This window comes from Diospyros lotus, chromosome 13 (assembly GCF_014633365.1).
Source record: "Diospyros lotus cultivar Yz01 chromosome 13, ASM1463336v1, whole genome shotgun sequence".
Taxonomy (NCBI): domain Eukaryota; kingdom Viridiplantae; phylum Streptophyta; class Magnoliopsida; order Ericales; family Ebenaceae; genus Diospyros; species Diospyros lotus.
This window is the reverse complement of record NC_068350.1, coordinates 27,772,064-27,777,787: the sequence shown is the minus strand read 5'-3', so window position 1 is coordinate 27,777,787 and position 5,724 is coordinate 27,772,064. Positions and strand designations below refer to the sequence as shown.

At 37.1% G+C, this 5,724-nt stretch overlaps 1 long non-coding RNA gene across 1 annotated transcript; it reads left to right on the top strand.

Annotated features, from left to right (window-relative positions):
* Positions 1 to 1,856: 1,856 nt before the first annotated feature.
* Positions 1,857 to 2,578, top strand: LOC127789357 (uncharacterized). The gene is made up of 3 exons (XR_008020532.1): positions 1,857 to 1,973; positions 2,052 to 2,139; positions 2,434 to 2,578. It is a non-coding gene; the product is annotated as an uncharacterized LOC127789357 (long non-coding RNA).
* Positions 2,579 to 5,724: the final 3,146 nt, after the last annotated feature.

Here is a 5,724-nt window from a genome sequence, read left to right as displayed (position 1 = left end):
ATTGATAATTGACTAAGAGTTGTGCATAATCTAGTATATCCTTGCATTAGTTGAGTATATTGGTTCCTTAGTCTAGTATGATTGCTTATAAAGTTTTAATCGATATTTTTTTGGAGTAATTGAGTATATGTTGATGGATAATCGACTATAAGTGAGTGATAGTCGAGTATGATGTGCAAGCTCTCTGTATTTCCAATTAAATAGAGTAGCTGATGAACTTACTCCGAGTATCGAATGAGTTCGATCAAGTATCTGAAGTATTATAGAGTGCAGTCAAAATATACTCAAGTAAAAATCTTATATAATCAAGTATAGACTTTCATTAGTCAAGTGAGAGCCTGAGTTAATTAAGTGAATGGTTGCTAAACTTAAATTTTATAGCCGTTAAACTAGTCATTGCACGTACTTTTAAGGAACAGATTGGACTGTTTAGGCTTTAGAAAGCCTCTAAATATTCCATAAATCAATGAGCATGATATTTGAATATTCTAATAATTATTTTATGAAAAATGCAAACTATCCTTGCAGATTTCTCATTCTTATGACAACAACTATAAAAGGAGATGAAGTTGAAGACAAAGGCTATCGTTCCTAAATTCTTCCAACTGACTTAAGCCAAAGAAATTCTTTAAGCTTTCATATTCGAATAGAAAAAGAGAGAAAGAGTGCTTACATTATATTTACTATGCTAGTTCAATAATCCCTATGACACACCATTGATACAGTGCTTATTGTTCTCCTTTTTCCTTTATTTTCACGCATAATTAATTTACACAAAAAACATAACTTTAAAAGGAAAATACAAGAGTTTTCTAAAGGCAGGCTCTGACACCATAGGTAAGCTATAATATTGTATGTACAATAATAATATATAATTAAATATTATGTGTAATACCCTTAAAGAGTCATGATAAATTTTGTCATTTAAGAGAATTTTAGTCTATAAAAAATTTCAAAATTGCCCTTGAATTAAAGAAAATGCCATGAAATATTGGATGTCTTAGGAGGGGCAAAATGGTAATTTGGAATTTCATCCCAAAGGAAGATAAATTATTTTTGGAGAAATTATTTATATTGGAGAATAAATGTTGGAGAATTTAATTCTTGATTAAGTGCATGGATAATTAGGAATTAAATTGGAAAACCAAGTATGGTTAGATTGATGACACTTGGCAAGTTCTTATGGAAGAGATTTAATTTAATTTGGAGAATAAAGATTTATTTAATTGAGAGAATTTGGTGACACATGGCATGATCTTGTGAACCAAGAGGGATATTTAATAAATGAAAAAGGAAAAAGAAATTAGTCTCTCAAGCATTAATGAGAGCCATGATGGAGAAAATTAAAAAGAAAATCAATAATAAAAAGAAATTTGTCAAGCATTAATGTTGGAAAATGGTGGATTTAAATAAATGCTAAAGAAATTAGATTATGTCTTTCAAGAGCTTTTAAATTTAAATCAAAAAGAAATTATTTAAGTCTCCATTAAATGCTTGAAAAGTTGTGGATTTAAATTAAATGCAAATTTGGGAAATTAGTCAATCTTGGAAATTAGTCATGATTTAATTAAATGAAAAATGGGGAATTATGGAAAATTGGGATTGATCCAAGGGAGGAGATTTAGTCTCCAAAGAGAGATCAATGGAGGAGATTTAACAAGATAAGTCTCTTGGATTTGTGTTTCCTTTGTATCTAGGCAAGAGTTCTCCTAAAATCAAGGGTTAGGATTTAACTTGGGAGAAGCACAAGGATTGTGCTAATGTTCAAAGGTAGAGATTAGGTCTCTTGAAATAAAATAAAAAATCAATGGCTAGGATGTGATCTTGAGAATTGGCATGGATTAAGAAGAAAACTCTATAAATGGGAAGTGAGAAATTAGTTCCAAGCTTTTTCCCATTTGTGAAGTAGAGAAGCAAGAAGGCAAGTAAGAAGGCAAGGAAGTCTAGAGAAGGAAGAGAAAGTCTAGCAAAAGGTAATCTAGTTTTCTCTTTTGTTATAGTTTAAGGCATGTGTTTAAGAGCTAAAGTCTCTTTTATTATTTTTCTTTAAGGGTGAGTATTAGCTTGTGGAGGTGTTGAAGCTTCAAAGTCTAAGAGGGATTCTTGGCTTGTGAGAGTGTAAAGCTTCAAGGAAACAAGGTAAGGGATAGCCCCAAGTGGAGGGGTTTTGCTTGCATTTGTACATGTATGAATGAGTTGCATGTGATGGTTCTTTGCATGTTTTGTGCCCAAGTGAACCTATGGCCATAAGGAGGACTTGTGAGGGGAGTGAGGGGTTGGTTGGTGCCTTAACCTAAGTGGTTATGAAGGCATGGAGAACTACCCTTGATATGCATTGCATTGCATTACATGTTATGTTTCTCATACTTCATTTACATTTGCATAGCACCCTTACTGAGCATTGGCTCATAAGGTCCTTTGACCTCAATGTAGGTGGAGAAACATCCAAGGGAAAGGGAGTTTTGCAAGGGTGAAGGTATTGAAGCAAAGAGGAAAACTATGTGTAATGGTTATGTAGTTTGTATTTTTGTGTTGTATTATTTTGTTAAACTTGGATTGTATGTAAATGTGGTTAAAAGGGGGGAAAATTTAGTGTTTTGGAAGCCCCTTGATATGGAAATGTATTCTGGAAAATATGGTTTTATAAAAAAATATATATATATATATTTTTTTGGAAAAAAAAATGGCCAGGCAGTGGGCTGGGTAGCCAAGGCGCGCCTGGGCGGGCTGGCGCGGCCGCGCGCGGCCGGCCAGTGCGGGCGCGGGGCAGGCGCAGCCCGCGCGCGCGGCCATGCGCGGCCTGCGCGCGGGGCCATGCGCGGCCCGCACGCGCAGCCTGCGCGGCCCGCGCGCCGGGCCCGCGCGGCCAGCGCGCGCGACCTGCGCGCGCGCTGGGGGGGCGCGGCTGCTGCTGCGCGCCCCCCCCCTCCCCTGTGGCTGCTGTGAAGTTCTTTTCGTTTATTTTTTTTTATTTTTTTGGGTTATTTAATTATTTCTGACATTTATGAAATTATGAAATAATTTAAATAAATAAATAATTAAATGAGTATTTAGCCCCTAAATTAATTTTTAAATTAATGTAAATTTGAGGCAATTGTGGGAAAAATTTCTAAATTTTGGAAAATTAAATAATGGGCTATTTTCCTTAAATTTTGAAATTGGATGAGGATGCTTGAGATCTGTATTTCAAAAATTAATTCCCTAATGGTTGGAAAATCATGGAATTTTGAAATAAATAAAAGGGAAAAATCAATTGAGCTTTAATGAGGAAAATTTTATTTAAATTTTTCTAAAGGAAGATTAATCCAAATATTTTCCTAAGGAATTGGAAATGAATTAAATGGGTTAATGGTTGGGGCAAAGATAAGAAAAACCTATTTCCTTATAATTTAAGGCGTTATGCCATAAATTACTTTAAGCTAGAGAGTTAGCTTAATTCTTTTTAATCCTGGTAAGTCACCCTTAGCCCTTCATTAAAGAGCTCAGGAAGGGGTGACGATTGCGAGGTTTCGGGTTTAATAGGTCGATCGATAATTCCCGGACCCTCGAGCGGAGCGAAGAGAGGGCAAAACCTAGTTCCCACCTAGGTCGTTTCCCGTTGAAACGTAGCCGTCTCTTCATCTTTGCCCTAGCGTGTGAATAGTAAGTTGGCTATTCGTGAGTAACACCCGTAGGTGGGAGCGGGGCGTTACATTATGTCTATAAATCATAAAATTCATATAATTCACGTAATTCAATAATTATATGCATATATGGATCCATCAGAAATTAAGCCGTAAAGAGAATTGTTGGTTGATAATGAAAACACCGAAATTTGGTTTCTCCCCCTTCACCTCAATCGTAATGATGGATATAAAATATGACTGTAATTGCTTTGATGATGTTAGGTAGGGAGAAAACCAAACCCCTCGTTTATAATGATAAAAGTAGTCTCCCACTAATCGATCACGACCTTATCTTTAATTTTGATTTCTATATTTCATATTTTTTGCCAAAGTTAACTTATTTCTTTTGTTGCCAAAAATACACTAATTAAAATTTATGATGTGGGGTCCATTCGAGCTTGGTGTCGGGTGAAGTTAGGTTGCCGTAAGAGAAGTTACCTCAAGGGAGTTCGCCGCAAGGATGCCCATCACAAGGCTTTGCTGCAAAGTTTTGGCTTCACTAGATCTCGCCACAAGGTCTTGACTTCGCCACTAGATCTCGCCACAAGGTCTTGACTTCGCCTCTAGGTCTTACCACAAGGTCTTAGCTTCATTGCTAGGTCATGCCACAAGGTTTTGGCCCTATTGATGCTCAAAAATGGGTTAGAAGGCTCACGGGAATCCTCGCTCACGACGACCCTCCGATGCCTAAGTTAGTACCAAATCCATATAACTATTCACGAAAATAGTGAAAAGTGCAGTCGAAGTGTCAAAGATTTTTACAAAAATCGAAAGTCATGTTCATCGTCTTGTAACTGGTATTTATAGGGTGCGATTTTCAAGGGAGCTTGGTGCTGACACGTGGCGCCTGCTGAGTGGAATCTTAACCTTGCAAAGGGGTTTGTGCTTGCCGTGGGGGCATTTGCCGTAAGGGACTTGTGGCCCACCGTAGCAAGGCAAGCCATAGGTGCCACAAGGCAAAGGCTCAAGGCCGCAAGGCAGGGCCACAAGGCCTTACGGCTGCTGCAAGGCATAGCTACAAGACCGCAAGGCCCAATCAGAAGCCTTACGGCACATTGCCGCAAGGCCGGGCACAAGGGCTTACAGCTCAAAGCCGCAAGGCCAGATACAAAGATTTGCGGTGCATAGCCGCATGGGCTTGCGGCGCACAGCCACACGCACAAGCTTGCTACACATTGCCACAAGCCGATCATAATCCTTGCCTTTTATTTTTATTTTCCTTCGAAAATCCTATTTTTCTCATGGCATAACAATTTCTTGTCTGTATTTTCTTCTGTAATGGGAAAAAAATATTGCAAATTCACTAACTTCAAAATGTATATATTATTAATAATATACTAGCATTAAACTGTTTCAATTTTGATGAATAATCAAATTCATTGACTAAAATATCATAAAATAATTTTTTTTCAAAATTCTAAAGTGAACGTGTTTTCTAGTTTTCAGTTTTGAGAAACAATATTTTAGAATGACAAAAAGAACACGTTTTTAGCGATCTCAAAACAGACACTCAAAACACAAAATTGAAAATGAATTTAAAACTCAAAACTAAAAACTGAAACATGAAGAGAACACCACCTAAATTGTTTTAGTCAAAGAGTGTCAAAAATCAAGAAAAGTCTTTTAAAACCCAATTCACCCCCCCTCTTGGGTTTCTATCAGTTCTTTCAATCATAAATCAATACCTGGTTTTATACATCTCTTAAATGGTGGTGTTGTGAGATTGAAGAGTTCAAAGTAGGAAATCACAATGGATTCAACCACCGAAGCCGAGTATGTGGTAACATGTGATGCAGCTAAGAAAGCTATTAGGATCCAAAAAAAAATTCTGAGTTTGGTGTGGTTCCGTCCATTTTGTCATCGTTACCTTTATATTGTAACAATAATGAAGCTATTGCTTAGGCAAAGGAACCCAAGTCTCATCAAAAGTCCAAACACATTGAACATCGGTTTCATTTAATTCAAGAGATTATAGCATGTGGGGGCGTGCAGTTGCAGAGAATAGATTTGATGGATAATGTTGTTAACCCATTCACCAAGGCTATGACTTAGTCACAGC